This window comes from Thunnus thynnus, chromosome 7, assembly GCF_963924715.1.
Source record: "Thunnus thynnus chromosome 7, fThuThy2.1, whole genome shotgun sequence".
Taxonomy (NCBI): Eukaryota; Metazoa; Chordata; class Actinopteri; order Scombriformes; family Scombridae; genus Thunnus; species Thunnus thynnus.
In genome coordinates this window covers 32,951,747-32,964,264 of record NC_089523.1, presented here as the reverse complement: position 1 = coordinate 32,964,264, position 12,518 = coordinate 32,951,747, and positions in this window count along the sequence as shown.

Below are 12,518 nucleotides of genomic sequence, written 5' to 3'. Positions count from 1 at the left end.
ATATGTATATATATAAAACAGATGTTGATGATGTTGTTTAACTAAAAAGACTGTAAATGTGTCAGATATCCACTTGATATGACTAACTCAGACTGATGAAGCCTCATAGAAGCTTCACATCAACTTTTAAATGACTGTGTGGACACACTGTGGATTTTGGCCTCCATCACTTCCATTAAAAGCACATTTGAAGGATCTTTTAATATCCAGTATGAACAGGAGGAATGATTACAGCGAGGAAAAACCTCTTTCACTGTTCATATGGACACATGACTGCTGGTTTAATACACACTGGAAACATTGTGTTTGTGTCCTTTAAAGGAGTAATTACCAAGAGGCTTCTGGGAAAAACCTTCATGTTTTGCAAGAGTGCTTCCTGTTTGTTATTGGTGGTCAGAGGATGTTTATCTTGTATATAGGACAAAGTGTATACAGTTTTGAATTCCCGCCATGGTGCAAAGATGTTGCATAAAAAGAAGAACATGTAAGGTGGGTGAAGCAGTAATCATGTGTGTGTGAGTGTGTTTTGTATCAGTCACTTCCTGTGTGTTTCTCATTCAGGTTAACTTGGGAAAATCCAACTAACAACTTAACTTTCGAGAATCAGCCGTCACGACCCGGAACAGTCACTCACACTCACATTGTCTGATGTCAGCTTTACACCTGCAGTCACAAAGGTATGTTCAGGACATTTTTCTACCTCTGTGGAAGTCCCAGTGAAACACACTCAGATGTAAAATAGAACAGTCATTGTGAGTTGACAACAAACACATACCACTCATTGTGACTGAGTAGTATGTGACAGACTTTGGTAAACCCCGCATACATGTGTTATGTGGGCTGATATCTGAGTTTTGGTGCCAAAATACACACTGAGCTGATGGAGCATGATGACAAAGACGACCAATCTGTCTTTAATAAGTGACCTGTCTCATTAGAGGTACAAGTTATCCTCTTGATTTCCATGAAATGAAACCCTGTTTTTTTTTTAATACTACCAATATGTTTGTTTGTTTGTTTCATTCTGCAGCAGCCATTCCTTTCCATGATTATCACTATATACTCTAGTTTTCATTGTGAGTGGTGGAGTCCACTATTATTGGATTAAGATTAACTTCACACACGTGAAGGAAACAATGCAGCATGTGATCCAGAGTTACTGTTTGTAGTTTGATCTCATTGATATCAGCCTCACAGCTGACTGTTTACTCTCCTGCAGACATATCAGAGCTTTTTGGCTAGAGCTAACACAACATTCACTACTGCTGCTGCTCCACCTTAAGAGCACTGACGTGGTTTAACAGGAAGTTTTCACTTTGAAGAAGCCGCAGCAAATGCAATCTTTTTGTCACTTCATTCATCAAAAATTCATCTACTAAACAAGACTTTTGATTATTTGTTGACATTTGTTGATCAATTATAAACATGTCAGGGAGTAACAGCTGATCTACAGTGAGCTGCAGGTGACTTGCTGCACACCTCCAACTCCTCAACAAACTGTTGAGTCATGAAACCAGTGAATATTATTGATGTCTTTATAAAACAACATGAATGTGTTTGGCTGAAGATACACCAGCTGCCCGTCTGACATATTGATGACCAAGTAGCTGTTCTGCGGAATTAAAGTGTACTTATTGTTACTACGGTAACTACAAGTGTTGCAACATCAACCTGCCGTCATTCCTCATCCTGTAATTTCCCGTATTTCTAATTTGACTGGTCAACAGGGAGAAAAATGCAATAGACGAGCATCATACTTAATGATCTTCCTGATCAATGTGGGTGTTGTATTAGATTCAGGCGTCAGGTTTAACATCTGTTGTCCAGACATGACCTGGAAAATCAGACTAGACTACTGTAACATCCTGTTCTTAAGAAAACTTTAAACAATTTCAACTCATCATTCATTTGATATGCTTTAATAATTACCCTCACATTAGGGTTTTTATTTAATTACTTTTAATTATGCTTGCTATAATATTCTTTTATTTAATTTTTCTGTAAAGCACTGGCTATGAAATGTGCTGTATAAATAAAGTTGACTTGCGTCACTTTAACGTCATTAAAGTGAAGCATCCAGTCTGCTGGGAGTAATTAAGCTCAACTGCATCATTTTTAGTACTGAAACGATTAGTCGACAGAAAATTAACGACCAACAATTTTGATAATCAATTCATCTTTATAGTTATTAATTAAAGTCAGTGTATAGTATACGGCATATGCTGATATTCAGCGAATATGTGACAAAAATTGCTGCTTTTCTGGGGAGTTAAGATGCAGCGAAAAAGCAGGTCCTACAAGAAATCAATCAAATCTCATAGAAAATGAAAAGGGGCTAAAAGAAGCTAAAGGTAGCTCACACTGCACGAGATAACGTCACTGTAACTCACTTAAACGGCAACATGAACATGCATAAATATGCGATCAAGCACCTGGATTAAGTATAGGTGTGTGTGTGTGTGTGTGTGTGTGTGTGAAAGTTACACATATTGTTAGATGCAGTTGAAGGATTTTCTGAACAAACAACCGGTTTTCCTTGCACAATTTTATTTGGCATCTAAAGTTAAATGAACAGACAGGATTCTGTTTCCACATCACGTTGCTCATCCGTCACCGGATTGAAACGCAGCTCTGCGGCTCATTGATGTTAACTCTTAATAGCTTTTGGATAAAACACCGGTGATGTTCTTTGAGTGTTCGAGTGAGTCATGTTGGTTTAATTCTGCACATGGAATCAGAAGAAAAGCTGACTAATAAAATAATAGTCAGCCAAATATCTGTGACACATGCAAATAACAGACTGAGGGGGAGCCCTCTGCGTTGCAGCTGTTACTGACATAGATGTTTTCAACATATTAACAGTCAGATATGTGGCATCATTTCAGAGTAAGTATGCATTGCTTCTTCTTCTCTGAGTGTTCTAATCACATCTCGGCTCTATTGTTTGGATAAGTCACCTCTGATAAAAAAAAAAAAAAATGTTTGGTTCCACACAGATTCCTCTAATTAGATGTTTCTGCGTAACACGTAAAAACGTGTTACCCTTTCACACTTCCTCCCTCACCTACCTGGCTTCCTGCCCGCTACGGCTGTTAAGTGAAGTCGATGACAGGATCGTACCTGAGTCATGACATTGGCCGACACACCTGAGACAACACACTTTCACTCTGCTAACTAAACTACCACACCCGCCTCCAAAAAAAAAAAAAAAAAAACTGTTTCCTTGTATCAGTTACACTTTAAAAACTGTTTCCCGGAGTGCAGAAACTCCGGCTTCAACAACAGAGTGAAAGTGAAAGTGTTTATCTAACTGATAACTGTCATCTTCCATTTGTCTGATGTTGTAATTATGTTAAATGTTAAACTGTTTGATAGAATGATAAGACAGGAATCCTCTGGTTTAGTAAACACCATAAATCACTGTGATAAGAGCAGCTTTAAACCACATGGGAGTATAAACCAGTGTGAACCCCAGAAGGGATTTTTTATTTTTGTATATCAGATTTCATTTTCGATTTTAAAAGAAGAAAATGGTGGTTTTTACTTTTTCCAGGATTTTGGGCCATGACTCAAAATTTTCAAATCTGCTGCATTTTCTAAACCATCTGTTGCATCTTCCTCTGTTATGTTTGTTTTTTTTTTTAGGATTTTATCCAAATTTTATTTTACATTTGTATTAATTTTCCCTTTTTGATCCTCATAATTATGTCTGTTTTTATCTGATTGTAATTCTCAGTCTCTGTGAAGCACTTCAGTCATTATTTGTTGCTAAATAAATTGATTTATTCTGTCTTAACTTATCTAGAAGATAAGACAGAACATAAAATCGTCACCGTCTTGAGCCGAGTGACTAATGATGAAACAGCCTTTTATATTTATCACACAGTCATGCACCACAACAGTTAAAAAAAACTCTGAGGTGTCGACTTCTCGTGTGTTATTTTTCCTTAACAATGAGGTAACATCTATCATTAAGATAGCTAGTTCACAGTGACAGTATATACCTTTTAATTATTAACACTTTGTTAGTTCTTTGTCTCCTATTTTCTCCAAATCATACATTTAGATGTTTAAACCACTAAATTGTTTTCCCACACAATACACTGCGTCGCTGCCTGGATAATGTTGCAGCATTTTTTTTTTAATGAACAATGATGAGTTTAATTAATACTTCAAAGTTGATAAACATGTCTCCTGCTCTGAGTCATGGTGAGTCACTGAAATATTTTCTTCATTAAACCGAGAACATGACCTTTCCGGATCCCTGAAGCGTACGATGTCGAGAGAAAACGTGGTTCAGTTCAGAGACATTTGCGTACCGGAAAGACCTTTTCTAGGAAACGCTTGTAAAGATTACGTAGAAAAGGATCTCCATTTAAACAACATGAAATGACACATACAACACAGCTGAGGATGAGTCAGTGATTGTGAAGCACAGTGAAAACAGCTGAGGCCGATCAGCTTTATCAAGAGCAACTTGAGTGCTCTGAACTAACGGGATGTTCCTCTTCAATGGGCATTATTTCGTTTCCTCCAAAAAGTATTTTCTGCTGCAGTTTATTTGTATATGAACAAGATTTCTTGGAGATGCTGTACTGTTTTGTTATTTGATCCCACAGACACTCAGCAGTTGAGCCAAGATAGCCTGATATTGCTGTTTGACGTACACAAGTCTGTCTGGAAGCATTTATTTGTTTCTGTCTGAATTCCCCGCAATTACTGTATCTCTTTAACCTAATCACACACATTTAGGCTGTTCTATGTGATCTCCTTTGATAACTAATGTAATATTTTTTCACTTCCGTTCACTGAGCCTCCCCTGAGACTGTTTGGAGACCCCCCTCGGGGAGGCCCGACTCCCACTATGAAAACCTCTGGTTGAAACTTTGCACTCAAACTTCTCAGCTTAACAAACCTTCAGCTGTTGTGTTGTGTTAATTTCCAAAGTGTTAATTTCTTGTATTGCATATTGTAAAATAGACGTTATTGTCTACAGGCACAACAAGCTACTTCAACTGCTCTCAGGAGAGATTTACACCTTATAGACTAACAGACAAGTCTTCAGTGTCCTTCCATGATGGAGACTGCTGGCGGATTTGAGATACAGCCGTAGTGCTGCTGACCGTCTCTCCGATGTAAAGGCAAACAAAACAATCTCATCCACCACGGAAATCAGAGGAGACACAACTATTCACCTCCCCGCTGTCCCTCTTGTTAAATCTGCAGAAGTTGTCTGCTGGACTCAGCTCTACTAGAGAATCATTGACAGTGATGGACCTGTCACTTTGGATCACAGGGTGACAATAATGACACTGACTAACACTGAGGAATGCCAGCCGGTCCTGTCAGAGCTGCACAGTCACCCGGCAGGAGGGGAGCAGAGCGAGGTCAAACACATGTCAGAGTGTATGAACTCAGTTTCATTCACAGACTGAAGCTCCAATAGGTTTTTCTGATGTGACATGAGACTTCTGAGTATGTTTGTTATTTATTTTAGCATGAAATGCACCTAACAACAGACTTACTGACAAACCCTGTCTCCTAGAAATATACGAATTTGCTTTGCCCAATATGTTTAGAAGGCAACGTCATCTTCGTTGTTGTCTTAAATCAACAGTCAGGAGCCCAAATTAACAGTGAAACCTGTTTTTCTTGCTGTAAACATTCCTCCGGTTCATACTGACCATTAGAAGATCCCTTCATTATGACCTTACAATGGAAGTGTTGGGGAACAAAATCCACAGTCCTCCTTCTGTGCAAAAATGAATTTAAAAGTTTATCTGAAGCTAATATGAAGCTTCAGCATCCAAATGAGTCATATCAGGTAAACATAGCACAAAAAGTAAGGAAATATGTGTTTGGTAGATTATTTCTTTGTTGTAACAATGCTCCTTGGCAATAAATCTTATACTGTTGGAAAGTCTGTTTATTTACCTTTTAACACATTTTACCTTTTAACAGGCTTTCCAACAGTTTAAGATTTATTGCCAAGAACCATAGTTACAAAGCTTAGAAATAATCTACCAAACACATATTTCCTTACTTCTTATGCTATGTTTAGATATCTTTCAACATTACAGTCTTTTTAGTGCCAAAGTTCCTCTTTTTGTTACTATACTTCCACCTGCAGCTCAACAGGGAAACACTGTCCGAGGAAACACAAAGAGGGAATTTGATGCTAAAAAGACTGTAAATGTGTCAGATATCCACTTGATATGACTAACTCAGACTGATGAAGCTGAATAGAAGCTTCACATCAACTTTTAAATGCATTGAAAGCACATTTGAAGGATCTTTTAATATCCAGTATGAACAGGAGGAATGAATACAGCGAGGAAAAACCTCCTTCACTGCTCATATGAACACCTGACTGCTGGTTTAAGATTCACTTGAATAATTGTGAACCGTCCTTTTAGACGTGTGTAGAAAATGTGAAGGTCATCATATGTAACAAAAGCCTTGTCAATCACATAACCGCTATAAGGCCAATAATACTGAAATTAAATGATTTTAATAGCAGATGAATAGATGTCTGTGCACTGTGCATGTTTTTACATGTACAGTGTCAGTTTTAGAAGCTTTTTTCTCAATATTTAGACAATAAAAATGATCTGGTAAATGTGTCTTTCTTCAGCCAAGTACCTACTGTAACTTACCGCATGTCTTTTGTCTGTAATATTGTTTGTTTTCATTTTTAACACTTGATATCACTTGAAAGAGGAGAGATTAATTCATCATATTCAGGAGTTTAACTTGTCATCACTGTTTTAGCCAGCAGGCACAACTTTTAAAACACATGAAAACACATGTGAGCAAGAGTGAACACAAGCTGCAGGTTGTGTGTGTGTGTGTGTGTGTGTGTGTGTGTGTGTGTGTGTGTTCACGGGGTTTTTTGGAGTCAGGACTGTGACTGCAGCAGGACTCAGGTGGGGGCCGGCAGGGCCGCATAGCTGAGAGGAGCTGAGGCGTGATGAGACATGCAGCACCTGAACACACCGCAGGTTTATTTGGGTCACTTCCAGTCTCACAGAAACAGCAGCAGCACTGACACCTTGATTACCATACTGGGACTTCAGCTGATACAACACACTCTGCCGGGCCTCACCGCAGGTCTGCTGATGTCAGGCTTCATGTCATAGTCCACAAAATCTGTAAATAATCCTTGGAGAATATTTAGTTGCAGGTATCAGGGATATCCACTCTCTCTCTCAATGATGTTTACCTACAGTACCAGTCAAAGGTTTGGACACACATTTCCCATAAGTGTGTCCAAATCTTTGACTGGTACTGTATATGCAGTAACAAATATGTTTTAAAGGAAACTAAATGCAGCCTGAATTACATTTTCTCTCAACATGAATGTATTTGACAAGTTGCAAAAATGTTCACTGTTTTTCTACCAAACTATCTCATCTTGCAGTACAATATCAGCTGGTGGCAACTACAGCAATATTAAACTTCTTATGGTTATGTTTAGACGATGGCAGAACTTGGTTAAAGCTGTAATATGTAATTATTCTACATTAAAATGTCTAAAAACAACTAGACCTATGTTATATATGTTGTTGAGTTGTGTACTTACATTATCCCAAATGTTTCCAACAACTTTCAAACTCAGAGAAATCTGTAATTTAATCAAAGTAACGGACCGTTTCATTTGGTCGCCTGTCGATGGCGTCATACCTCCTCTACCAAAGAGTAAACACGCACCAGATGCATACAGCGGCGCTGTGTTTGTCCGCTACAATGGCGTCTACCAAAGAGTAACTTACACACATACAAGATAATACATCGGTGTTGTGGTTGTTCCACACAAACTGTTATAAATGGACTTTTATTCAGTTTTAAGCCACATTTTCATGATAAATTTAGGTGGTTTTTAACTATATCTTTTAGCTGGAAGAAGGATTTTAGTCATTGGACGTCTGGATCTTAAGTTATCAGAGAAATAAACTGGACAAACGTTAGCAGCAGCTCGGCTAACAGCCCCTCCAGGAAGTCCGGTGGTCACCAAACATCGTCAGAGAAATATTGATTTTTTTAGGTGAAACAGCTTTAATTAGTATTTTAATGATTTTAATCTGCGTGTACGTTTGTTTTTGGAGAGGAGGAGACCTCTGAGGATAATTTGGCTCCTGGTAGAAACCTGCTGAACATCTGGATCTAAAGTTATAAGAGAAATAAACAAAGCAAGTGTTAGCAGCAGCTCGGCTAACAGCCCGTATTGGACATCCGGTGCTACTTCACACTGTCATCACACTCCTTTCTTTTATTATTGTTTTGATTGAGAGACCTGATAGCGGCTGAAATTACATATTGTGCGTTTAAGGTCAGGGAAAGGTCATGGTCTTGGTTTAGTACAGAAAAAGTGTTTATTAACATTTTAAACAAAAAAAAAATCATTTACTAACTTTAATCAAAGTGTGTCTCTTGTCTAAACCTGAACACACATCTGTCAACATCCACCATTCACACCGACCTCTGACCTCTTAGTCACCACTGTAGTGAGAAACATAAAACTAGAGCTTCATTCACGAAGACAAACGTTGCCAATGAACATAATCAAGACACAAAACAATTTAGTATTATTATTACAATTCTAGGCAACAGGCCATAACTTAGTGTTTGAAATGCTACTAAACACCTCTCTTCTCTTCTCTTGTCTGAATGCATAAAAATAGAAATATACAAACACAGTGTTTTATTAGATTTATAAAACTCTGTGCATGTTTTTTTATAAACCAATGCTGTTTGCATGTCTGCTCTTCTGCTGCACTTTTGTCTGCAAAGACACAATTTCAACTGAATTCCTTCAACAGTCGTGTCCGTCGTCATGTACAACCATCACACAAGGCCGCGGCTGTTCACAGCACCTGTATTATCATTAACAGCAGTGATGTCTCCATCATCACCATCAAACACCAGAAAGTTCATCATTGATTTAGTTCATGATGCTCATATAAAAACAGACAGTGAAAGATGAATGAACACAAACAGATACAGTAAAATGCCTCCAATGTAAATTAAAATAATATTGAAATTGAGCAAATAAAAGTAATTGAGATTTGTAAATGTACTTTTATATTATGGACCCATGTGTAGACTGTTAAAATGTATTCACAATCAGTGAAATTAGCTAACGACCTAAACAAATTCCCCACATTTATCATCATTCATCATATCACCTTCAGAAAAGAGCAGCATATGTACTATAGAACGCTGCTGGGCTTCAGAGTGCCATCTAATGGGCTTATTTTTATATCTAAATGTGCTCAAAAAATCACATAAAATGCATAATTTCAATGACCAGATGCGTCTGAATATCACCACGCCAACCACAACACATCATCAGGTAGAGACAACTGCTGTGTCTCAAATCAAACACCGCTGTTTTGCACTTACTGGAAATGACGATCGCAAATTAGCATTAGCTAGCGTTAGCATTTGCGTTATCGTTTGCACTACCAAATCATTACAGACTGCTAAATTAACCCAAAAAACATACTGATGGCTTATATCTGACAACAGTATAGTGATGCTTAGTGCTAAAAAGGTGTAGTGGTGATGTTCACCGTAGTTACAACGTACTCGGCCGCCATTTCCTGTTTGAAATATGGTCCCTCCCCTTCCGGTACGTAGCCAAGATGGCGACCATTGAGGGCGAGAAGCGTCCATAGTTGCACACTCAACTTTTTGACCGTTTTGAGTGCATCATCCGGGTTCTCACAGTGCATTTTTCCATACTTCTCAGTGTGAACGCACTTATGCACTCAAGATGTTAAGTGTGAGTACAGAAGTATGTGATCTGAGACACAGCATAAATATCTTGTGTTGCACTAGATATTAACTTGTGCAAGCAAGATCCATACAAGGTTACAAGCTATAAGAAGACTGTTGGAGGCTCTGTATGATACAGAATCAGTTACCATGATAACTTCCTCCATTTTGGACTCTACAGTAAATGTTTTATCTGAGACAAAAACCTACTGGAACATTCAAAAACTGACTCCATCCAAAACAACCCGGAGAATAAAAACTCTAACAGACCCAAACAGAGAGCGAACAGCAACACTGCAGCAGCCGGATGCTCCACACACACACACACACACACACACACACACATATTTCTCCTGCACGTCACAGTTTACACCCTCCGTCTGCACCAACACACACACACACACACACACACACACACACACACACACACACACACACACACACACACACTGGAGAAAACAGTCTCTGCATCTGAGCCTTCAATCTTTTTATTTTTAAAACTTTCTATCGATGAACGCAGATGTGAATTTCCACTTCAGCACGACATGCAGCAGCAGCAGCAGCAGCAGCAGCAGTGCATCATATAGACCAGCTGCGACAGGATGTGACCTCTCACCAACCAGGAAGAGGAAATGTGCAGACAGGAAATGGATGTCTTCCTTGGAGCAGGTTTATTTTATAGACATACGACAATTAGGAGCATTTATATATGAACTGACTGAACTCAGCTGAAGGTTTGCCACAGCTAACACAACTGCCTGCTACTAATTCAACATGAACGCAACTCAATATCTGAGCGGAGAGAGAGAGAGAGAGAGAGCGAGAGAGAGGAAGTCTGAGAGAAACAGAGAGGAAGGAAAGACGGAGGAGGAGGGAAACGACAGGAGAAAGAATCTTTCCTCTGTATTTATCTCTCTCTCTGTGTTTTGTCAGCTCATAAAAGGGTCTTTCCTCATTTTTCCTCACTTTGTTTACTTCTTCTCTGTGTGTTTACTGCCCGGTGATTGGTCAGTCAGTCAATTTCTTGGTACTGCTTTGATTGGACACGCAAACAAGACTGAATTTGTGTGTAGTGTGTGTGTGTGTGTGTGTGTGTGTGCATCAGTTTGTTCATCTCTTCATTCTTCTTCATCCCTCTATTTATACATCTGCTCTTCCTCTGCAGCTGACAGAGAGAAACAAACCATGTCGGACTGTTTTTGGTTTGTTGCTGTTTTTTGAGATGACAGAAGAAAACAAGAGTCTGAGTTGTGTTTTCACGTATAAACAGAAGTAGTGTTCATTTCTATATTTGGAAATTTTACAATTCAACTGAAGTTAAAGTCTCTTTTATAGCAGAGAAATGATGGTAACAACATGAACATCAAAATACGTCGTCATAAACAAGGCATCCATCCCAGAACATCACAGCGAAAAGAAAATTCAAATTAATGCACGTTTCCTTTCAATATTTAACGAGATGACGTCATTAAAAGAGCAGCAGTCAAAGCTGAGTGAAAAAATGACGTTTCTGTTTGTTTCATGTATCGATGTGAGGAAGGTTACAGTCTCCTCATCATCGCTCATTCATGTTCGTCATCATTTATTCACTCAGTCTGTTTGCTCTTTTTATCTACACAACCTACTTTTACACAACAGGAAACACATTTTTTTGCAATATGTCAAGATTTTCTTGAATTTTCACACTTTTTTATATACATGAATTAAAAATGCAAATACAAACAGGTGGATGGAAACTCTGGATATGTGTGTGGGGGGGGGGGGGGGGTTGCACCAAAATTAAACCAACAAACTAGTTAAATGGTTATAAAAACTGTGTGGAAGTGAGGTAGAGACCTGCCTGACATAACTTCTAATTTGCAGATACTGAAATAACTGACCAGGTGGGAGATTAAATATCATCTAATGTAGAGATCCGTAATAGTAGACAGGCCATGACATCATCCAGCTGATAGTGGCGTCAGATCATAAAACACTTGTATGTGTCAAACCCCCATGAACCAACAATTCATACTTTGTCATTTAATTTGAAAGACTTGTTGCCAAAACCCAAAGAATATTTCCTCTAATCAGCTGTGTGACACATCTCAGATTAACCGTGGAGACGAGAGCAGCAGGTGATTTTCACCTGTTTAACTGCGTCAACTTAAACGTTTCAGAAGAAGAAGAAGAAACTGATAAATGCTGACGATTTCAGGGCACATGTGTCCTTACAACACCACCTAAAGAACAGCCTGATGGAAGGAAGTGAACGATGTTAAATAACTAGCTGTAAGATCCTCATGAACACAGCTTCAACATGATTCCACCGTGACCTCTGACCGGCAGAAGAGGATCAGATTTTTATTTCTTGTTGTTACTGTAGTCGCGGTTTGACGGACAGGTGAACAGGTGAGTCACATTACTTCATCCTTCCTGCTTGAGGAAGCTGCTGTGCTGAGCAGCGTGACCATGTCAAATCATCACCTCCTCCTGTGTCGCCATAAAACACTCACACTGACGTTTATCTAACTCTCTCTCTCTCTCTCTCCGTCTGTCGCTCTCTCTCTCCGTCTGTCGCTCTCTCTCTTTCTTCCTCCCTCACACATCAAAAACCTCAAAATCTGCAAACAACCAGAAACAAAGTGGAGCAGCAGAGTCTCAGCTTGAGTATTCTTTATAAAAACGTTAAAGCTGCAACGATTGGTCAAGTGACAGGAAACTAATGACTATTTTCATAACTGATTAGTCTTCGTAGTAAC